Source organism: Paramacrobiotus metropolitanus, unplaced genomic scaffold (genome assembly GCF_019649055.1).
Source record: "Paramacrobiotus metropolitanus isolate TYO unplaced genomic scaffold, Prichtersi_v1.0 Parri_scaffold0000022, whole genome shotgun sequence".
In the NCBI taxonomy this organism is placed as follows: domain Eukaryota; kingdom Metazoa; phylum Tardigrada; class Eutardigrada; order Parachela; family Macrobiotidae; genus Paramacrobiotus; species Paramacrobiotus metropolitanus.
The window spans coordinates 1339561-1364331 of NW_026570242.1; the positions used below are offsets into that span (position 1 = coordinate 1339561).

Sequence of the window (24771 nt, forward strand, 5' to 3'; positions counted from 1 at the left end):
TTGAATGCTATGATAAAAGTTACTGAATTTGGCGATTGGAGCATTTATTTCAAACCCAGCCAATAACTAGCTAGCAGTATGACGTCATTACACACGCCTGCCAACCACATAGCTATTTCTAATTGGCTTATTTCTAACCATATAGGAATCGGATGAAACACGCATTGCACCAATGCGAGAGCGGACATAGTAAACAGTCCCGTTGATATGTGGAGTCATATTCTCGCAACGAGCTACGATCTCACTTTTTTCGGCAGGGTATGTCACTATCACAGTATGCTGTGCAAGTCAAAGAATTGTAAATCCTAGTCCCATTTTCCGCCCAGCGCTCTGTGGTTTTGCAGATCTTTCCGAATTCCTTCGATTTGGAGCCACAACTTTGAAAGGACATTGTCTTGACCCATGGTATAGTGTGGCTCTCAAAATCTTGCCTGCATGTATCAATATTATCTGGACAGTTTACGGCATTTGTTGATACAGAGCAAGATGGTCCATATTCCTCTTTGCCGTAGGTAATACCTTTTCCTTTCATTATTTCATTGCAGAAATAGCACTTAATACCTGTCACCACGACATTCTGGTGTTCAAAAAATGCAACAATACAGAGTTGAAGAGTTATCCAAATCTCCATGAACTTTTGTAAAGCCAGTAGTGCAAAATTGTAACGACCAATTTTATAATTAATATTTTTTTTGCCCTTATGCCAGTATGTTGTTGTTGTTGTTGTTGCATAAACATACAGCGTAGTCCTTTCAAGGACCATTGCTCCAACAAATATAAAATTATTAGAATTGCCAAGGGAACAGAGTAAGCACAGACAGTAAAAACTAGTCGCTTATCACTGGATCACCGAAATCTGTTTGAGAACTCCAAAACTTTAGAAAGCAGCGGCAACGGAAAGGAAACCCAGTCCTGTAAAGCCAGCATGTTCCAGGGAACTTCGCAAAACAGTAAACGAGGGATGCTTATAAATAGAACAATGATAGAAAAAATGGTATGTTGTTTCCGGTGCAAAACCACAAGAGCACAAAGATGGATTCCCATATATCTGAGAAGGTCGGGACGCGTTAAGTCTAGAATAGTCCATTCGAAGTTGGGTCAGAAGTGCCTGCATTTTTCGTGTGACCGGTACTGGCTTTCTCCATATCGAGTAAGACACATTCGGTTGGACATTGTAGAGAGCTCTCCCTTTTTGAGATGCTGACCAATTTTTCTGCCATTCGGCAGAAATGGAAGTGCTTAATAGTTGTCTAAACGACGCTTTTGACAACGGCAGTTGCAAACCTCCGTTTTCCGGTAAATGCGCTCCTTGTTTTGCCGCCAAATCTGCCATTTCATTCCATAAATACCAATATGAGCTGGGATCCACTGAAGGGTTACTTCAACACCGCGCGAAAGCAACCACAGCAGACTTCTTTGATGTCTTTGTTAGGCGAACCATAAATAGTGGCACTGATACCATCCAATACAGCTTTCGAGTCAGAATATAGAAAAGCACGACGCACTTCCGACTGCCCCATGTACAGCAAAGCTTGATGGACTGCATACAATTCCGCTTGCGCAACAGTTGCGTGAGCCGGTAGTCGGTGTTCTTTCCGTTACACTTGTTGGCCAGTAAAAACAACAACAGCAGCTCCAACATTATCGCCTTGTTTTGATCTATCGGTATAAATTAACATATGTCCTGTAGAGAGGAGACGCTTGGCAGTTATATGGTGATTCACGGCTGATGCCTGCAGTGCTGAAATGATGACCCTGGAGCGCAAAGACGCGTAGAAGTAGGGAAGAACTTGCTGTACACGAAAAACAACATTGGTAGGAAACTTAAATCCCATCGCATCCAGGCGCTGCACAATGTACGACGATGGAGATTTGTGCAAATGTTGTTGTTCAGGGTATTGTACCAAAGCATGTGCTATGTTCATATCTTTCAGTGTTTGTAAGCGATAGAGGGACATCGCAGCCACTTCAAGAAGATGTAAGTTCATTGGAGTTAACTGAGCAACCTGATGTGTCCAAGTCAGCTTGGGATCGAACACTATTCCCAGGTATTTCAGCTATTGTATTCCCAGGTATTAATGCCCGTATCGCCTTCAGCAATGTTGACGATGGCGTATAAGATCAGCGCACCCTAGCGACCGTAAATCTGTAAGTTTTGTGTAAGGCCCAGAAAGTCCTTACACAAAACCGACACTCATAACTCATAAGCAGTGCGATCATAAGCAGTGCGCCATACGATCGAAGCGAGCTCAGTTGCAGCGATACGGGGCCAAAACATAGGATTCGATACATGAAACCGAAGAGAGCCCCCTCTAGATATGCGCAGTCTGTACTGTACCTTGGTGGCGCGCATCAAAGGGTGTCCCATTTCTGTACCGTAATGAATCTAGCTACGCTTAAGTACGAGTATCTAAACTAGACACGCATAAGAAATCAGACGAGGCCTTACAGGTTTGGTGCTAGCTTAGCAACACGTTAGTTACTTTAGCTAGGATTGCATTAGAATTTACAACGACTGCAAAAAATATAATAATTACAGTACAGTAAAACTTTTTACAAGACTTTAATAGTCAAATCAAAAGTTCTTCAGGATTTGTATCTTAACCAGTGCGATTCTTGATTTTGTACTACTGACGTGTACTGGTGTCCCTTAGTACACATCGGTACTACTTTACTACTTCTACCTCTACAACTAAGGCTTAGGCTTTACTACATCTTCTACGCGAGTCCTGACCCCGAGTCTCTACTTCGACTTCTCAGAAATCCCCAGCAGAGAACTTTGACCGCGACTTGCCATTTCGACGTGACCGCGCTCCGATGACGTAGCTCAACCTATTGTTCTAGTGTATTAGTTGACCTGATGTTCTCATTTGTCCACGTGTAGTGATGCAGCGGTGTGATTAGTCCACGTGTCCTTAGATGTCTCTAATTGGTTAGATTCTAAATCCCTATTGTTCTCAGACCCGTACCTGCGCGTACGAAGAGCCAGCACTTGCGGTGCCAACGGCTATATAAGGCGCTCGTCGCCCACACAAATGTCAAGAGTTGTAATCCCAACAAAAGTAGAGTCTTGTTACTCGATCTGATTAACTTCAGGCTTTTGCTCTGGTCTTCTCTTTCCAAGTGAGGCTGTTCAAACTGACCTCTGGGTGACCTTTCACCTATTGTCAGGGGTCATTCCTCTATCTCGTCGACGTGCATTATCATCTTCGGATAATCTCGTGACGTAACAGGTTACCCGTTTGATCCCACTTGATTTGCCATGACCTTTCGGTCTCATCATCATCTTCATGCCCTGTAGCGCCAGGTTGATGGATATCCCTTATCGCTTCTGCTAACATCTAGCGTCGGACAGGTAACGTATACTTCTCCGTCGTGTGTGTATTTCTCGTGTTTGCAGGACCCGGACCTCTTCTTCTTTTCCTTTCCTACTTCATACCAGATCAACGTAATCTTCTACCATCTTCCGTAACAGTTTGAGACAGAGTCGCTCTATCCGACTGGACGTGGTCGGACAAGTGGATACAGTACCCACTTCACTGTGTTAGGTCTTTAATTCACGTCATGGCGCCCACCGATGGTTCTTATTTTCCCGATGTTACGGAAAATTGTAGATGGTACGTTATTTTGTATTTTCTTTTGTAACCGTAAATCGAAAATTGGTCCAGGTCAGAGTAAGGGTATTGTAATCCCACAAAACTGACCGAGGGTCTCTTCCCTCGCCCAAGCCCCCGGGCATCTGTCTCTCATCTTTCTCTCTTCGGGTGAAATAATCCCACTTTCTTTTCTGATCAACTGATCTGGTGTGCCCTTAAGGTACTAGTGTCCTTAAGGCACAGGGTGGCTATAGGGGACCGTACAGCATAGGCCTCCCTTGAAGCGAAAGCTGTACTAATTCTAAAATAAAATTGATTATCATTTGATTATTCTGTGTGGTATTCGTGGGCCGACAAGCCGCCAGTGTGTGTGAATTTGCAGCATCATTTTAACAGTGAAATTTGGTTAAAGTAACCGTACAGTAGCCGAAAAACCACAAAGGTTGGCTACGATAAATCAACGATTGGATTTGGACAACTGAAACCTTAAAGGTCAGTTGTGATCTCGCGAAACGAACGGCAATATCAGCAAGGAAACGCTGAGTGGAATTTGTAAGTAAAACGTGCGAAAATTCGCAGAGATTTAGCCGTTCTTTAAATCGAAACCTTGCAAAACATTGAACTTTCGTATCTGAGTTAGTGGAAAAGCCACTACTCCACGATTTTGAAAATTCTCGAGTTAGTGGAAAAGCCACTACTCTACGATTCTGAAAATTCTCGAGTTAGTGGAAAAGCCACTACTCTACGATTTTGAAAATTCTCGAATTTCGGTAAATCAACAGAGCGGATATAACCGTCTCGTGTTGTGTTAACGCGGTATCACTGATAGGCGGAATTCAGCCACAGTGTGTAACTAGCGGTAAAATACAGTAAACAGCTGAAACCTGAAAGGTCAGCTGTGGTAAATTGAAACGTAACGAAAGCAAGTTGTACATGCATACTTAAGTGTATGCTGTAACAACGAAATACGAAACCAGCGTTAAGCAGTACTTTTCGTCTGGTGGGTTCAAACGAAACGGTTCTGTCAGTTGTTCTGTCAGCCCGTGGGTAATACAAACTGGGTGATTCGTCATCCAGTGGGAACGGTGCAATTGCTCCTACTTAATCCACTTAGTGGTACGGTATGTAGCAGTAGCACTGAAATACGAAGTGAAGCTTCTGAAACCTTAAAGGTCAGTAGCATAAACGAAATAATACAAGTAGCTTTTGCACGCGAAGGTGCGTGTGAAGCGGTAATACGAAGCAGATCGTTGCGGTGTACTTAATCCACTTAGTGGTACGGTATCGCGGTAATCGGTCGGTGGGTAATACAAACTGGGTGATTCGTCATCCAGTGGGAACGGTGCAATTGCTCCTACTTAATCCACTTAGTGGTACGGTATGTAGCAGTAGCACTGAAATACGAAGTGAAGCTTCTGAAACCTTAAAGGTCAGTAGCATAAACGAAATAATACAAGTAGCTTTTGCACGCGAAGGTGCGTGTAAAGCGGTAATACGAAGCAGATCGTTGCGGTGTACTTAATCCACTTAGTGGTACGGTATCGCTGTAATCGGTCGGTGGGTAATACAAACTGGTTGTGTAATCAACCAGTTGGAACAGAGCAACTTTTGCTTACCAAAACCCGTTTAAACGGTACGGTACAGCCGCGGTTGCCTGAAACGAACAAAATGTCGGTCGCAGACCCTGATACGAAAAAATCTCGGGCCAATCAGCAGTTTGATTCACACCTGGAGGAAGTAAAAGCGTAAAAGTCAGAATGGCATTAAGGCAGAGTAAGTCTCAGAACACAGCGGTTATGTCAGATAGGCATTTTAATAGTGTCACGGTAACTAGCGGTAGTTCCGGGGTAAATAAGGCTCCTCTGGTAGACCTGTCAAACGGTTCTTCCATTGGCGCACAAATTATGAATCCTTCCTCTCAGCGTATGCAGTCAGTAACTGGTTGGTCAGTGCCGGTGGTAAATCCATATAATGCGGTAAACCCGAATAATTCGGTAACTCCACAAGTGGTAATTCCACCAGTGGGAAACTCAGATGGGCAGCTTGTAATCTCCCAAGTGAATAATTTTGGTGAAAAAGTAAATTGGTCGACAGTAACAAACGCCCGGAGTGGTGGTGTAAATGTCGGTCAGAATATATGGCAGTCGGATGATTCAAGTTCAGGCGGTAACATTTCGTGTTGAGGATGGAATAATACGTTGTCGTCGCAATTATCAGCGGTAAGCAGTGCATTAAGTCAGAATAAAATCAGTAGTTCAGAAAGGAGCGATGTTTGGCTTAATGTTTCGTTTAACCTTCTTATTTCGTTTTGGGAGTCAGTTTGTTGCTGTCGTAGGATAGGAAAGTGCCTTGTACAACGTATTAGAGTACCGGCATTTTCTGTGACTGCAGATCTCACGTCTTGTTCGGACTGCAAAGTTTGCAATTTCTGTACCACTTTAAACACTTCTTGTGGGAATTCTGTCGGTAATGGGCTGGCGCCCTTTTCCTGAATAATTTGTGATAAATCAGACGACCATTTATCTGTGTCATTTCTCGGTAAATCAACATCCAATAAGGAGTGACTACCATAAATTACCTGCCTCGATTCGTACCGCATAGAGGGTTTTGAACTTGCGCCAGCACCGCTTTGCGGTGCTTCCTTATTCAACCAAGAGTAACTATCGAAATTAGTTTCATTGACCTCGAAAATACTTTCCTCTGACGACTGGGGTCTGCCCCATATCCAGTCATCGAAATTCAAATCATCATCCTTGTCAATGGGCTTAGTGCCATTGACGTGAAAAGTATGAAAACAGCATACTGCACGGGGAATTGAACGTCGTAAAACAGAAATTTTCGGGATTGGTAGCAGATTTCAAATTAATGGATGAAAAGCTGAAAGCTGTATCAGAGAAATGTGAACTAACAGAAAAAATTAATAAGAAATTAGAGCTTGATAAAAGTAACTTTTCAGAAATAATGGAAAGTTATTTGGAAATTGATTCTGAATTGAAATTCGTAACAGAACAGATGCAACAGTTAAAAGCGGAAAATGAAAAGCTGATGCAAGTGCACCAAGCAACTTTGCTTGCAGTATTCAAAGAAAATGAGCGAAATGCACGAGAAATTGAACAGTTAAATAGAAATGTAAGTAGGGCAGAGCAGGCCAGAGTATTCTTGAACGAAAAGTTAAGTGAGGCCATTAAAGAAAATGAAAGATTGCATGAGGAATGTGTTCGGAAAGACGGGTTTTCAAAAGAGATTCAGGACAAAGTGCAAGCAATGCACGAATACATGGGAAAGTCACAGTATATTTTCGAAGAGCTAAGTAATCGGCTTAATTACAGCACGGTTACTGGCCAAGTGTCGTGTTTCAGTAAGGAGAAATCCTTCGAAGCAGAAAAACCTGTGAGCACGGCTAACATAATGTGTTGTCGGCCGCCGATATCTGAAAACACCAGGCAGTCAGATGTTACGATTAATAACTGCAGTTCGCCAGGAGGCTTCAAGGCCATGAACGTAAGTAATACGTCGCAGTCAAACTCTGTAAGAACTCCATTTAATGGAAGTACCGGCGCATATCAAGTTTGCGGGGGTGAATTTTCTCCGGACGGTGGTGGTAAAGTTTGCGGGGGTGAAACTCTCCCGGTTGGCCAGTTGGGATCACCCGTTGAAAGGGAGAATGTACCTAAGCAGTACGGAGAACAACCGAATCGGTCAGTACCGGGTATTGAGACCCAGGTCAAGGAAGTAAGATTTCAAGTGAAAAATAATGAAGCAATCGAGCGGATAAATCAGCAAAGGACACAGGTCGGTCATAACGCAGCACAGCACAATAATGCAGTCGAAGACGGAAATCGTCCGAATCAGGTAAGAAGGTCACGTGATGACCATGTTTTACAGCAGGTAAATGGAACTGCAGATACTGGTGAATTTTCGGAAATAATGAAACTGATACAGAGTGTAAATAAAAATTGTTCTGATCGTAATGAAATAATGAAATTACAGTCGTATAGCGGTAAAACGAAATCTGGTTCAGTACGGAAATGGCTTTTACAAGTCGAACAGTGTCGTACTTGTAATGGCTGGAATGATAATATGACATGTCGCCAAGTATTAGCCGCTCTGGAAGGCAATGCAGTTGTGTGGTTCCAAAATTTGATAAGAGATAAACCAAATGAATCTTGGGAAAATTTTTATAAGAAAGAAATTTTGGAACATTTTAATGACTCGTTCACGTCGCAAGAAATAAGGCGAGAAATGTCAGCTCGAAAATTCAGTGAAAATGACACAGTGGACAGTTACGTGGACAGTTTTATACTGTGGTTTGAAGAATTGAAATTATCACAGGAGGAGAGAGTCAGTATTTTGTTAGAGGGATTGAACCCGAACAAGCTTGACTGGTATGAAAAATTGTTTCTGAGGAAAATTGTTAATCAGCATGAGTTAATTCAAGTAATGCGTGACTTTGAGAAAGTGGAAATCAATTTGGGTCGGAGTTTTACCGTGGCCGAAAACGAGCAGTTTCATAGCGATGAAGACGGCGGTTATCAGGCAGATTTAGAGAACGATTTTCAGGCCGGTTTAGGCAGCAGTCCTCAGGAAATTATTACTTATGCGGATCAGCCAGGAAATAATTTTGAAAACTGCGATATTGAGCAACAGGTTGAGGCAAATAATAATTATCAGGCAGATCCGAGTGCCGTTGAACCGACAGTTATGGGTAATAATTACCAGGAAAACCTTCAACCAGTAATTGATGTAAATTATTCCGATAATGAGCAACAGAATGATGGTTGGTCGTCCGAAAACCAAAACGTGTTGGCAGGTCAAGAGTTTACGGAAAGAAATAGTGTTCAGAATAATATGATCGAATCGAGTTATAATACCAATTCGTTGAGGAAAGGTAAAAAGCGAAATAACGTCGCGGTAAATGTGGACTTATCTCAAGTCCAAGTTTCTAATCTGGATATGCATAAGCCGACGATTGATGCACAAACATGGATGTGTGTGCTCAATGTTAATCACCGGCAGTCCAAGGTCATGATCGATACTGGGGCAAGTATTTCGATAATTCCGCTCAAGTTAGCTCAAAAGATGGGTTTAGCAGTTATGCGGTGCGATGACCATATGGAAGAAATGATGGTAGATTCTGCATATGAAAATTTATGTAAGGTGGAGCCTTTATCTGCAATAATTACGATTCGTGAATTTGGTACGATTTTTGAACATACGTGTACAGTTAGTTCCAAAGTTGATCGTGATCATATCATTTTGGGAATGGATTTCCTTTTTGGGAAACCATTTGCGCTTGATTTTAACACTATGTCTTTGCGTCTTTGTTGCCGAGACGAGGAGCGTCATGCGTATACAAAGCGTACTAGGTATAGGTTTGATGAGATGATTAAATTTCATCACTTTAATCCCGCAGCAGCGCCATACATTTTGGAAACTCCAGCAATCCCGGCGTTATTACGTACGAGGCCTTTGGGGCTTGCACCTTATGCTGAAAATGCTGAATTTGTAACGTATGAAACAGCACATAACATTTTCGCCGACGCACCAAAAGAGTGGAGTCAGGCTGGATTGAATGATGCTAACGTAAGATGGCCGAGAGAGCCAGAATCGTTCGATTTTGATGGAGAAATTCAGAATAATAACCCGCCCATAGATTCGTATGCGATTAATGCTAATTCTGCAAAAATTCGCAAACCTATTGGAAAAACGAAAGTAAATTTTGCTAATAATTTTAAACAGTCTGAAAACGTGAATCAGGGACGGACGCAAGCAAGTTTGCGGGGGTATAAGAATCAGTCTTGGTCGGATAATATTATTAGTCCTCAGTTTTCCGGAAGCAGTGGTCAAGTTTGCGGGGGTATAGCTGGTAGTTCAGCAGGAGCACCGCCCGGTAATTCTGTGACGAAACGTACAGGCAATAACGTGCGAAATTCTCAGTCTAATCAGAATACGAGTACAAAACAGCCAGTTGAGAGGAAAGTTCAAGAATTAACTGTTGGTGGTAAAACGTTGAATATTGTGTCAGTAAACCAGCGTGGCAGCGGTAGCGGAAATTTTCGGAATAATATTGAAGCACAATGTAGAGGTATGCCTCAACGTGTTAAGAGAGATACTAATTTTAAAAATTGGATGACTCCGCGGGTAGACCCGAAATTTAAGGATTATATTCCCTCGTTTGATGAATTTCTTGATATTAAATTCTGGCGTGAACAGCAGAAAATTCAGAAGGATTCGAAGAGTTGGTATCATATGTTTACCCACCCAGAAAAAGCGGATACTAAATTCATAAGAGAAGAAATTAATGATTTTACGGTACGTGATGGTGTGTTATATCGTAAAAATGACGCTAGAGCCTCTAACCCGAGACTTTTTGTCCCATTTAACTGGAGAGTGAAACTAATTCAGAGCGTACATTTTGCTATTAAGCACGATAATTTATTGCAAGGTACGACGACTTATCGCTACTTGGTTGAAAACTTTTATTGGTTTGATATGTTGCTACAAATTGATCAAGTAGAACGAGAGTGTGAATTATGTAATCAGATGCGTCAAGGTGCAGCGTTGTCTCAGAATACCGGTAGCAATTATGGTACGCAGAGTGTGGCGGATCCGAAGTTTTCTAATAGATTTGCGCTAGTAGAAGACAACACAGCCGAGTTCGTAAATGGGCAGTTTGTACCGGCTAATGATAGTCAGGACGTTTATATGGGTAAAGCGCCGATCTCAGCGGCAGATCATCGCGCTTCGGTACAGTTAGATGCGAGCAAGTTAGCTAAAGCTAGGAAATTACCGGCAGGAGTAGCTAAGGTTGATTCGTCAAAATTTGCGAATAATAAGCAGAGAAGCGGTAATGTGCGTAAAGAAAAATTCGCGAATAACGTAGCTGGTCAGCAAACGCAAACAGGTACTGAAAAACAGAACGGAAATTCTGATAATGAACCGCAGAATGAGATTCCGACATTAGAGGAAACACGGCGAAACCGGCCGAAGCCGATTGCAGAATTTAATAGGATTGAATTGGTGCCACAGCATGAAGTCAGTATTCAGCCTCGGACGAAAGGAATAATTCGGGCGAAAATTAATAAGTCGGATGAGAAAATTGCAGATTGGGTAAGTAAAGGCTTAGTTGAACATGATTTCGAATATGAAGGTAGACGAGTCGGTCAACTTTTATTGTTTGACGGTGTTATCGACGTAAGTGAAAAAGGCTTTTGCCGTATACCTGTTATGAATATGTCGGATGAACGTATAGAATTTGATCAAAATTTTAACCTGGGAAATTTATCGCTCGTTGAAGAAGTTTATAATGTTGACTCGAAAGAATTTAAGGAAAATTATCACGATGCAGTATGTAGTGTAGCTACCACTTGTGAGTGTATGGCTATGAATATTCATAAAATGCCCGATGCTAATATAATTGACGAGGAAACGGAAGAAACTTTTAGTAAAATTAAATTTGGAAATTTAGCGAATCAGGAAGATAAAGCAGATTTTAAGCGGTCAGTGTATAAGGCTAAAGGTGTGTTACCGACTAAGGATAGGCCAGTTGGCTGTTGTACTATTTATGAGCATCCGGTAAATACGGGAGATAGTCCGCCTGTGAAGTCTCCGCCGTATCGCACATCATTGGAAGACCGTAAGTGGTTAAGATCTAAAACTGAAGAGATGATTAAGGACGGAATAATCGAACCTACGAATTCTCCGTGGGGAAGTCCGATTTGTATTGTAAAAAAGAAGGATGGGTCACGTAGGTTGACGGTTGATTTTCGTAAATTAAATACTAAATTATTGGGAAGTAGCTATCCGTTACCGAGAGTCGATGATATTTTGAACGCACTTCGAGGTGCTACAGTTTTTAGTAAAATTGATTTAAAAAGCGGTTTTTGGCAAATTAAGCTTAAGTAAGGATGAAGATAAGCAAAAAGCAACTATGGTAGGTGAAGACTTTCAGTATCAGTATGACTATGCAGTACTACCTTTCGGGATGAAAGACGCTCCAGCGGCTTTTCAGCGCGCCATGGACCTGTCACTTGTTGGTATTAAATGGAAGAATGCGTTAGTTTTTATTGATGATATTATTTGTTACAGTAAGAATAAAGCACAGCATAAGAAAGATATTGCAGAATTACTGTTACGATTAGAAGAGTGTGGCTGGACTATTAGTCCAGAGAAGTGTGAATTTTATGTTGATAAAATTAATTTTCTTGGTCATGTTGTTGACAAGGATGGAATTTCGTGTGATCCGGAGAAAACGGAAGCGGTACAGAAGTTCGGTCCGTTCAAGGACAGGAAGGATATTATGCGGTTTTTGGGTATGGTCGGTTACTACCGACAGTTTATTGACCACTTTCAGGAGAAGGCAGAACCGTTGCAGCGGTTGATTCCTAAAAAAGCGCAATTTAAATGGGGTCAGGAACAGGACGGAGCAGTGAAAGCCCTCAAGAAAGCGTTAATGGAAGCCCCAGTACTAGCACGGTTTGATCCGGGAGCTAAGACGAAAATTCATGTAGATGCGAGCAGAATAGCAGTCGGTGCAGTATTGCAGCAGGAAATTAATGGTGAGTGGAAACCGGTAGCATTTTTAAGTAAAGTAATATCTGGTTCGCAGAAGAAAAATTATTTCCCGACAGAACTCGAAACTTTTGGTTTGGTTTCAGCTTTTAAGAAATGGAAACATTATATTGGTGATAAGTACGTTGAAGTCCACACGGACCATCAAGCGTTAACATTTTTGCATAATTTAAAAGATATGGGTAGTCGCATCGGCCGATGGGCACTCTATCTTCAGCAGTTTAATATTAAGCCAGGGTATGTAAAAGGCAAAGACAACGTTATAGCAGATGCATTATCGCGTAATCCGGGTGATCAGCCGGAACCGGCATCTAATGAGTCGGATGTAGAAGTTGATTATAGGGAAGGTGAACCGTTTAATGGTGATGAGAATTTGCAAAGGCAGTGCGAGAAAGTTAGACTACGCGAAGCTAAAATTGAGTCTAGTAGATTGCAGTGTATGACTATGGAAGTTAGAGCGTTTACTCCCAATGACCAGAATGGTCCGGCAGGAATTAAGCAGTATATGTTCGTACCACAGGATAAGGCACAGTTTTGGGCGAATGAGCAGTCTAAGGATCCTGCTATTCAGAGGTGGCGTTTAGCAGCTAAAAAGGAAGCTGATGGTATTAAATTAGCACCGTTCGAAATTAAGCAGCTGAAAAAATTAGTTTTAAGACAGATAGTACTGTATTACCGATATACCATGGAAGGTAAAGAATATTTTATGTTTTATGTACCTTTTCAGTGGCGATTGAAATTTCTTCAAGAAAATCACGATAAAGTACATAGTGCACATTTAGGTGTCACTCCGACATTTTTGAGAATGTATAGGCATTTTTATTGGCCTGGTATGAGAATTGATATTGAGAAGTATTGTAAGTCATGTGTGCAGTGTCAGGCGATCAACCCGCAGAACACAGCAACACCCGGTTATATGATGACGAACCCGATCGTAGAACCGCGTTCAGCATGGGCAATTGATATTGCACCAGCGCTCCCTACCAGTAAAGATGAAAATAAGAATATTATTATTGCATTAGATTATGGGTCAAAATACGTAGTAATGGAAGCTGTGAAAACTATTGATGCTTTTAGGTTAGCGCAATTTTTATATAAAAGAATTTGTATGGTTTTCGGTATGCCGGTCAGTATTACGAGTGACCGTGGTTCAAATTTTATGTCTGAAGTATTTAAGGAATTAATGGCACTTACGGATACTACGCATGTTCCGACTACAGCCGGACATCAGCAAGGCAACGGTCTTGTGGAGAAACGTGTTGGTGAAGCTAAGAAAGCTATCGCTAAGTATATTAATGATAAGCAAACAGATTGGGATTCATTTTTACCCGGTTTGTGTGCAGCTTTTAATTGCAAGGTAGTAAATCGTACTGGATTTTCACCCTTCGAAATAATGTACGGTACTAAGATGCGTCTTCCTATTCATAATTTTATCCCGGAGGTTGATCTCGAAAAGTATCCTATTCCAGCACATGTGTATGTGCAGAAGCTACAGCAGACTTTAGCGGAGTGTTTGGATCTTGTCCATACTAATGAATTGCAGCATAAATTCAGGGATAAAATCAGGTATGATGAAAATAAAATTGCTGTTGAATATAAAGTAGGTGATCAGGTAATGATGCATAAGATTGGTCAAACTAAGGGGAAGAATAATTCTTTATTACCGAAATGGACGGCAGGATATACTATTGAAAAGAAAGTGGATGATGCACATTATATTGTGACCTCGAATACGCGTGGTAATGTAAAACGTGACAGAGCGCATGTGTCGAGATTGAAGCCCTTTACTTTTCGCGAATTTGCGTCAGAAAATGAGCCCGAGGACAAGGTTGCTAAACCGTTAAAATGTAAAGAAGGTATGGAAGTACAAAGTGAGAGAGTTCTGTTACCAGAACCGACGTTCCCTGAACTTAAGGAAAATGACTTAACACCCGAACAAATTCAGATGCTAGCTCCTAGTCCAGTCGTAATTAATCGTACTAAGAGCGGTAGAATTATTAAGCCTGTTGAAAAATTTGGTATGCAACCGAAAGCGGCAAAACCGGCTAAAGCGAAGAAGAAAACGTAAAGTTTTTAAGAAATATACTTCAGTAGGTTATTACGAAAAATCGCTTGTTGAAACCTATTGACTCGAATATTAAATTCTGTGTCGGAAATTAACATAATTATTATGGTGAAAGCAGGCTTCAGTAATGATCAAGGGATGAAAATTTTTAAATTATTACGATAATACGCTGAATTGAAGTGTAGTGGCTCGGAGCGATAAGTTTGTCTTATCTATGTTTACTTGCTCATGATATTAAGCATAATCAAAGGTTAGCAGGATTTAACGTAAATTTTTGCAGAAGCGCAGTAGTAGTGTGGCAAACTTAAGCGCACTTTGAGACTGAAATTATATTTGCAAGTTATTCAGTATACGTGTTTCAAGTTAATGAAACTTCAAGAAAACGAATTAAAATCTTCTGAGAATTTCCTGGAGAATATGAGCATATTTTTGAGAAGTACAAAATGCGAATAATCTTATGAACTCAGTGGACTTATGTAGTACGAAATTTGAAATTTGGGTTAGTACGATGAATTGTAGTACAGTGGCTACAGCAGTAGAAAATCCGTCCATACGGTGTATGCTGTTATGAGTTGTTAGAAAACCTGGAAACGTAAACCGGCATTTTGGCGACAGTAAAATAAATTTTGTTAATTAACGTGAAATTAAGCTGATATCAAATTGGCTGTAAAATTTAAGTGATGGAAGAGTGTTTGGGATTGGTGAAATGATGAATGTTGGGTTTTTGAATTTTGAAAAAGCTCAGTTTCTGTCATGAAGCAATGGTAAATCCTATGTGATAATTCTGTGAGGCGGTGTTGTGAGTCGTAGTAAAGGATTGGTCATTATATGAAGTAATTATTATCACAGTAAAATCTGTAGATTTTGAGCTTGCGAAGTACATTGAATAATTTGAATTACTTAAACGGCATTTGTGAGAAACTCACTAATATGGATAATTTTAGAAGAGATTAACTTTCCCAGACAATGGTACGTCAGTATCTCATCGTGTGACTGTCAGTACCAGTTATGACGAAGCGAGAATTTTCAAATATAACATAGCAGGAGTTTTAGTTCACGTCATGCGCCCAAACGATGGATCTGTTATATAAGTCGTCGGATTAAAAAGGTATCGATATAGTTTACCGAAACGTAATATTTTTAAAGAATTATGCAGTGATCAAATTTAAGGATAATGTTTTGAATATGAACGAGCGGTAAGCAATGCGTATTAAGTATAAGTACTTGGCTAAGAGAATTGTTGATATTTATCGAACTACAACTGTGAGCGGAAAATATCTACTATGAATTCGCGAAATATCTCCAAGCTAGAGAAATGCAGTAATTTTCAGCGAATAGAGGATAAGTTATGATTATGAAGACAAAATGCGTACAGCGCAACTTGACGCAAAACTCGTATAAGTGGAAGTTTTGGTAATGTGATGTAATTGAAATATGCGGAATCGATTAATAATTTACGGTTATAACCTCTGAAGAAATGGAAATATGTTGGCTAATACGTAATGACCTTTCGAGTTACAGAAATCTCAGAATCAATAATATAGGCATTATTCTGTTGTATGAACTCGGGAAGTGGACAAATAGTCCCACCCACCCTTAAAACCCGTTTAATTGAAACAGAATACCCAGCAGTATAATTTTTAATAATTTTCGAAGAAGAATTATCGTTGAGCGGAATGAAATATAATTTCCCGAGCTTTTGATCGATAAATTATTGAGGTTTTATCTTTTACCGGATCAATGAACACTTAGGTTTGGTAAATGAAATGTGAATATACAGTAGGTTTCGGTTTTAAGAATTGAGAGAGAAAATCCAACCGATATTGGGCAGTAACGGTGTTGGTGACTCCTGGTGTCACCTTTCCACACCATTCACTAGCCGCAATTTCAGCCGTTTACATTGTGTGATAATTTATGTTACGGAGAGATTTATATCAATTTTTGATAAATGACGAGCAGATTGTCTGAAATATTTAGCCTATGTAAATTGTATGGTTTTGTTGAGAGGAGAAGTCAGAGTTTCGAGAATAAGACAAACTCAGCCGGTATATGATAAAAGGTTCTCAAATAGTTATATCACGGCATGGCACTCCACCATGGTTCTTATTATTAATTATTCGGAATTTTATGAATCTTTTGCTGAGAAATGAAAACTTGGTTTCGACACGGTGAATTAGTGACTAAGCGGTGTAGCGGATATGTACATAATTATGACGGTAATTGGTAGTTGTACCGATGTACCTCCACGGTACATATTGTAATAATTATAACATGGTGCTTTTTGATTGTAATGAAGTTTTCCTATGCACAGTACGTGTTTATTTCACGTCATGGCATACCACCATGGTTTCCAACCGTTTGTTAAAATAACCGTCATAACTGAATACTGTATGTGGAAAATGTTAACATTTTTGTATTTTTGCACAGAGTGAAAATTACGATTGAACTGTTTATTCGGAATGGTATACGGGTTAAAAGCCATGAATATTGGGTAATTCGAAATTTAACGGATAAATACGTGTACAGAGATCAGTACTCAGTGAGATACTAATTTTTACAAATTTTTATGGGAATTTAAAAAATGTTAAGATTACAGCAGTAATTACCTGCCATCTCGAGCAGCATCAGATAAACTGATGATAAAAACTCGTAGCGGCGCAGTGAGTGCGACATTCAGAATACCTTTGCAATATGCACGGAGTGAATCGGTATCAAGTTCTGAAATAAATTTTTGTAATGCATTATTTTTCCTCTTTTGCCAAGTGTGCAGTAGTAAGGATACAAAATAGGAAAGTGTAAATTTTACTTATAATTAAGTATAATTACGGAATTCGGTATTTAGTTGTAGAAATTGTAATTTCAGATAATAGTATGGTGAGAATCCTAGTGTAGTAGCTTTTCAAAACTGAGCAGTACAGCTATAGATTTTGTATAATTTGAGAAATGGAATCTCGTAGTCCAGAGAAATTAGCTTTGTCTAAAATTCCAGTAAGAAATTGTTTTGAGCAGCGAAATAAATACAAGCCTAACGAAATGTGGCAGTGATGGCGCCCCCCGGTGTCATCTTTCCACACCATTCACTGGCCAGTTCAGAAAGTTACCGTAATGTTGCGTATAATGAAATTTGTAATCGAGGTGGTTTCTTAATACATAATTATTACATCATAATTTTTCTGTGTGAAATTATTACTGGAAAAGTGAACTCTTTACAGAAAAGGTGTCAATCTTAAAATTATTAGTGCCGCGGTGAAAGTGGCGATTATCGTTTCTAATTGTGACTTGAATATTTCACTGAATTAATAAAGAAACGTTGATAGGAAAGTGAAAGTTTTCTTGGTGAAAGTACCAAATTGTTTTCGGAAGGGATTATGCATAATAATACAGTTCAGTCTTAACGCCTAAAAGATGATAGTGAGCTGAAGTACTGTACTTCATGTTGAACAAATAATAATATGATTAGGTGAAAATAACGGAGTTATCAGCTCCTCAGTACTTAGTAATTCAGGAAAATATGAATTAGTAGTTAAAAGTAAAATTTTACATGAAATGTTGTTAACAAATAAAACCTACCGTAGTAAAGTAAGAAAATTCGTGTGTTAAGTTTTCAGTGTGTAGCGTGGTGAGCCGAAGGCTCCGAAATCAGCTGTGTCGGTATGACTTGCAAATTTTGTCAATGTTGAGGTTTTTAATTCTTTAAATTTACACCTTATCCTTGTTACACTGCGATTGGCATTTTTACTGTTATTGACTGTTCTTATCTGGAAATGGCTGACGATTCTTTTGATTCATTTGTGTCGGTTGAATTTGTTGGGAGTAAATCTCCTCCTAAGGCGTCGGAAGGTGTTCATATCTCTGTGAAACGAACCACGGTGAAAGAGAGCGTGATTATGAAGAAAAGTCCTTGGGTGATTGTGGATGGAAAGTTGTCCCGTGTTGATACTGTCAAACCGGTTGTTCGTAAGGCACCAGTAACGCGGAAGAAGAGAACAGTCGGTCGCCCAGCAGGATCGGGCACGGCAGTCAAGCATGTTGGTCCGAAAAGACGCGTGGGACGCCCAGCGAGAGTTGTCTCTGTTGAACCCGATGAGAAGGAAAATCAGGTCTCTAAACCTCCAGTGACGAAAGTTGATGTTGCAACGCAGGTTGAAGGATGGCCAATCGTGAGTGTATCGTCTCGGCTATCTTTACCTCCAAAATTAACCGCGGTACCCTGTGATGAAGATAAGAAGCAGTCAGTTGTCGCAAGCGAATGGATTGTCAATGATCGGAAATTAACCCGTAAGCGAGGCCGTGTGAGTCCGCTAAATGAGAAGGAAAAACGTGTAGCTTTGGATGTGGGATCTGAACGACCGGTGCAGTTGAAGAAAGGAGGGGATAGTGATCAGATTGACAAGATAGATTTTGTGTCACCGAAAGTGAAACTTACTGGTATCAAAGAAGCCGTCAAGCAGAAGAATGTTGGTGCAAATGTGCGAGAAGCGATGGACAGAATGCGTTTTCGTCCGAAAGGCAGCTCATCCTCAGTCGTTGAAAGCCAGAAAGTGATTACGCGGAGCCAGTCTGTTTTGTCGAAACTAGGTCGTGTGAGTCCGCTAAACGTGAAGGAAAAACGAGTTGAACAGAAGAGTATTCGCTCAAAAGTCAGTGAAGGTGTGGAGCAAATATTTGAGCGTCTTAAGGCCATCTCAGCAGCAGAAGTCGAACGTAAAAAGTGATTCCACGAAGACAGTCTGTGTTATCAGGAGTTGGCAGTGTGCTTAGCAAGGATGCAGTAAAGAGTCCGAAGAAGCAGCAGAAAATCGTCAAAACACGAGCTGGAATGCGCGAGTTGAGAAGCCTTAACAGCGGCGGTGGTTGGGCTATTCGTACTGGTGGTAGACCCAAGAAGGACGTTCCCGAGGATATTCCGAAACGTTCGTATGGTTTTGCCCGTCGTGGAGGCACTAAAGACTGACGTAATCAGTGGTACAGTATTAGCTAAATTATTCAATTTTTACTTATGTGATAACCTGACGGCAATCCTTCTGTCTGGTCATTATTTTCAGTATTTTTACTGTTTTAATCTTTTAAATTTCCTACAGTATGATATGAACAGATTTTATCGCCTAAATCGTCTGCATGCTTTTTATCCTATTGGAAATTGACGATGACGAATGCAAGAAGATTTGGTGTTTGGATTCTGAAGTCGTAAGAGCACCTTTTTACGAAACAGTAGGAAAAGAAATTGCCGTGCAAGAGGAGAGATGGAGATGATTAATTCTACGGTGGAATTAAATTTTAAGCTAAAAATTGAACTGATAATGTTGTGAAACTAGTGCTAGCTCATGAACCTGAAATATTCAATTTAAGTGGTTATAAGCTGGAAATTGTTCGTAAATGATTTTGCCTTGGTTGTTTACTGTTTTGTATGAAGCGGATTAGGTCTCTTGTAGCAGCTGATTACTTTCCATTGAAGAATGTGCGGTATCGTGATTCTAGTTGGGGTTACTGGTCACTGTGAATTATGATTTTATCTTTTGTTGTGTATATGGGTGGATATTCTTTTGTGTACAGAAATTTTCCAGTTTTAGCGTGCTTGTATCCGGAAATATGTATAGCGGCACAAAGGATGTTGTGTCCTCTGATTTTAAGAAGTTCTAAGCAGTGAAAAATCCCAGCAATGCCAGAACTATGCAGATGTAGATGTGGCGGTATGATGCTTCTGATGATTGGAATTTAGTACGGAATAAGCCAAGAAAATGGACGTATAGTATTGAGCTAAGTTCGAGTTATGTGAAACGTAACAATTCAGGATTGTCCGGGATAACCAGTAAAACTGTAAGAATGTCGAATGATTGTAGTGTAGTGGCGTGCGCATGGTTCGTACAATCAAGTTAAGCGTAGTTTAGCCTATCTCCTTTACCCTAACGTCAGAAAAATAATGTTTGTCAATTTTTGCGAAATTAGGACAATTACTATAACTAATTACTACTAAAGTCGTATAGTTTATGAATGCAGCGGTAATAATTCCGATTTTAAGAAATTTTAAATTCTATGTGCAGAATACAGTAAAATGCTTTTCAATAATTGGGTGTAGATACCTAAACCCGAGTGAAACTAAATGCATAATCAGTAGAAGTGTTAACGATGATTACTTTTTAATGCAGTTTTGTTCCCACCCGCCCTAACCCGTTTCAGGAATTATTATGAACGAACGTAAAACACAAATGTTTTGAGCATACTATGTTGAATTCTTGTTGAATTTCGTGGGTATTGTTTGTTTGAGTAATGTTGTACAGTGTATTGCCATATGATATATGCAGTTATTTGTAACTTCAGTATTTGTCAGACTTCGTAGTATAAGGTCTTTTAGTTCGCCTACCAGTTCCGCAGTAAGATGTAAATATAATCGACTTAACGAATAAGCTTTAACACTATGTTTCGAAGTAGCAATATTTTTGTTAATTACGGTCAATTACACCAACAGCAGATTTAGTATTTTTAAATGGTACAGTATTTGTCAAAACATTTACTATTGCATAAAGTCTGGGTATTGTTAAATCTTGTTTGTAGCAGTTAACCTTTTAATCCTTTAATTTTCACTAGTTGATCGTAGTACAGTGGATTTAGTCGACCAATACTTTCGTCCTGTTGCCAGTTAGAGAAATACGAAATAACATCAAATGATCAATTTACAGCACTTAATGCTTAGAACAAGAACTTTTTGTCGTTTATACGTTTGGATCTCATGGACGTTCCTGCTCTCCGCCTTTCCACTTCCTTGGACTTCCGGATTGCCAGTTACGCTCCAGGATCCGATGACCTTTAACTTTAACTCACTAACAACTTACCGGACCGAGCGATGTTACTTACTCTTTTGATGGCACCGGATAGTCGGGATGGAATTTGGCGATAGTGCTAGATGTTGCACGCACTATGCGGATGGAGCAGATGTTACGATTTCCTATGTCCCTATGTTCGCTTCCTCTACGTTCCACGTCGTTCCGCAGAGCTTCACTTTTGTTCCACTACGATGCAGCGAAATCTCGTTTGCGGGGTGACGTGTACTGGCGTCCCTTAGTACACATCGGTACTACTTTACTACTTCTACCTCTACAACTAAGGCTTAGGCTTTACTACATCTTCTACGCGAGTCATGACCCCGAGTCTCTACTTCGACTTCTCAGAAATCCCCAGCAGAGAACTTTGACCGCGACTTGCCATTTCGACGTGACCGCGCTTCGATGACGTAGCTCAACCTATTGTTCTAGTGTATTAGTTGACCTGATGTTCTCATTTGTCCACGTGTAGTGATGCAGCGGTGTGATTAGTCCACGTGTCCTTAGATGTCTCTAATTGGTTAGATTCTAAATCCCTATTGTTCTCAGACCCGTACCTGCGCGTACGAAGAGCCAGCACTTGCGGTGCCAACGGCTATATAAGGCGCTCGTCGCCCACACAAATGTCAAGAGTTGTAATCCCAACAAAAGTAGAGTCTTGTTACTCGATCTGATTAACTTCAGGCTTTTGCTCTGGTCTTCTCTTTCCAAGTGAGGCTGTTCAAACTGACCTCTGGGTGACCTTTCACCTATTGTCAGGGGTCATTCCTCTATCTCGTCGACGTGCATTATCATCTTCGGATAATCTCGTGACGTAACAGGTTACCCATTTGATCCCACTTGATTTGCCATGACCTTTCGGTCTCATCATCATCTTCATGCCCTGTAGCGCCAGGTTGATGGATATCCCTTATCGCTTCTGCTAACATCTAGCGTCAGACAGGTAACGTATACTTCTCCGTCGTGTGTGTATTTCTCGTGTTTGCAGGACCCGGACCTCTTCTTCTTTTCCTTTCCTACTTCATACCAGATCAACGTAATCTTCTACCATCTTCCGTAACAGTTTGAGACAGAGTCGCTCTATCCGACTGGTCGTGGTCGGACAAGTGGATACAGTACCCACTTCACTGTGTTAGGTCTTTAATTCACGTCACTACTCACTGCATACATCGTTAAAACGCGGCAATTTTGTTGCACCTTGGCCAGAAATAGTATAAGACTACACAATGATTCACAGAATTCTTCTTATTCTCTTACTGTCCTATAACACTTGTCGTGGTGAAAGTCTTGTACAACCATCCGGTAGCGTTATGTCGTATGAACAAGGGCGCACGGGATTTGGCTGTGGTCTTCTCCCTGCCTATATCTCAGTCGGTAGAGCACTCTTAAATCCCAAACTGGTACTGCGAAATAACTTGGAGGATCGATGGAGGTATGCGTAAAACTCAGGAACCAGGAATCCCTATCAGGAGCCTTGCGAAACACGAACGAATGCCTTACTTCTCACTTCCGGTCTCGGTGTTTTACGTGGATTAGATAAAGGCGATGGCCTGTGCGGCGCGAGTATACTGCGGTTCCCTAAAGCTAAGATTAGACTCGAATCCCGAACTTCTAGGTAACCTTTAAAAAATACTGCCCTTTAATCCAATACACATCGTAATCCTCGACACATGGAAGTCAGAAAAGTAAGAATGTCAGAAATCAAGAGACTAATTCCTGACCCGTACCGATATTAGAGACACATCGAGCTTATATAGACTTCCAGTAGTACACGGCATACATCGCTAGGAGTTTAGCGTACAACCAATCACAGGTAGAGAGATGACTAGATAATAACACGGCGCTTTGTATTTAGAGGTGAAGGCGGGCATCATCGTGGCATCCGGGTGGTGTACATCCTCCTCCCCACGTCACACTTACGCCACGACATGCAAGAGAGACTGTGCCCAACCCAACGGCGACAACTGCCAAACGACAACATGCGAAGGCGCTAAGCCTCTATGTGGAGTGATGTTCAAACCGTCGGGTGAATACTGGGGTTCTGGGTGCGGCAATATAGAAAGTCCCGACTTGAAAGCTCCGTTTTGCTTTCTGATGAACAACAATGAAATCAGCCATGGGTGTATATGCGACACAACCAACTGCAACCAACTTTCCCGACTTCCGAACTGATCTGTGTACGATCTTTCCAGTAAAACTCCTGTACTGGTATCAGCAGGAAGCCTTGCTGTAAAAAAGATGGTCAACACTCAGTTGTTCAAAATGTTTTCCGCCGCTGTCAGTGTGATTTTGTTGGCCGGGGTGTAAACTTTATTTACATATGTGGCAGTACGCTTCTAAGTAAACATATGCTTCTAAATAAACATACATTCTGTATACGCTTGTCCTGCTTATAGATACTCGTACCAAAATGCAAAAGATTCAATATTTTACTCTTATCAGTCTTAAGTACTGATTTTAATGCGCTGTAGGCCACAACCGCTGCATCCGCTGCAGAAATAATTTGCGATGCTTACGGGTAGTTGTTGCGCTGTCAATATAATCTGAAATAAAACGGCTGGATAAAAATAAAAATACGGAACTGAAAAAGATAAAATTTCGATATAAGGCGGCAATTCTTCAGACCGGCACAACAACAGAGTGGTACAACAACATCCTAGAGGACTACGTTTAAAGTTTTATACAAACGCATCTCTGATACAAATTGCATCTTTTCTCGATATGAGAAACAATGATATTATTGGAGCTTAATTATCGGTTACGAGTGCATAACAAAATATCCTATTCTTCTGTTATCTTTCTGATATGGCACCGACGACAAAACGGAGATTCCTTAACCAGCGCAACTGTCATAGGTAGCACTACGTACATATCCATAAATCCTACCAAGAACTTACTATAGGTAGAGTCCTGGGAAGCGACTCTGCAACGGTCGACTATGTCATCACTGTCGCATACAGAATGCACTGGTGTGCTATTGCTTACCATAGGCCCACAGATTTTATTGTCCCTTTTTAAAGGTATTCTCAGTTCCTTTCTCCTCTAAAGCTTTCCGATATTTCACAGATCATATTGAATTTAGAAACCCAAACACGAGGGGCTAGAAATAGAAGAGAAAAGAAATATGCTGAGAAAACTGACAAAAACCGTAAAAAACGCGCATATGTCACCATGGCAGCCGCCCTCCCGTGTATGCGAGAGTGATGACGTCAAACGGTAGGTTACCAGTCCTCTTCACACTATAGTAAGTACTTGATTCTACATAAATCCACCTACATAAATCTATAATATGGGGAGAAATGGTGTGTCCCTAAATAATGGCTTTTATGCATAAAATGGGAGAAATGGGAGAAAACACATAAAAAAGGGATAAATCAAGATCAGAAGCTCTGATATTCAAGCGGAAAATCCATAAATAGGGGCAGGGGCGTCAAAGGGGGGGGGTGTCAACCGGCAAATTTTCGGAGTTTGACTCCCCCTGGTTTTCGAAACCGGTTGCCCCCCGTCAATTTTTTAGAGGTTCTGGAAGCCAGTTGCCCCCCTGTCAAGTTTTGACTCCCCTGTCAAATCATTTTGCATGAGCTGCTGCTATTTAATTTTCTAAATTACGATAAGAAATTTACAAATTTACAGTACGACTAGGAAACAACCGTGCTCAAATCTACTGAATCAAAAACTTTTAGGCGTCGTCTCGAATTCGAAGCAATCTCGTTATGGTACG

General features: G+C 40.7%; 2 long non-coding RNA genes across 3 annotated transcripts; one reads left to right on the forward strand and one right to left on the reverse strand.

The window, feature by feature from the left end:
- Positions 1-52: 52 nt before the first annotated feature.
- LOC129586796 (uncharacterized) lies at positions 53-23551 on the forward strand. The gene is made up of 4 exons (XR_008690213.1): positions 53-405; positions 1691-1856; positions 1935-2048; positions 22906-23551. It is a non-coding gene; the product is annotated as an uncharacterized LOC129586796 (long non-coding RNA).
- Positions 20825-24183, reverse strand: LOC129586794 (uncharacterized). 2 transcript variants are annotated; one of them, XR_008690212.1, is made up of 5 exons: positions 24036-24183; positions 23948-23973; positions 23567-23593; positions 22551-23277; positions 20825-21239 (listed from the first exon to the last, which is right to left on the reverse strand). It is a non-coding gene; the product is annotated as an uncharacterized LOC129586794 (long non-coding RNA). The 2 variants fall into 2 exon arrangements; XR_008690211.1 differs by lacking the exon at positions 20825-21239 and adding an exon at positions 21470-22066.
- Between the last annotated feature and the right edge of the window lie 588 nt (positions 24184-24771).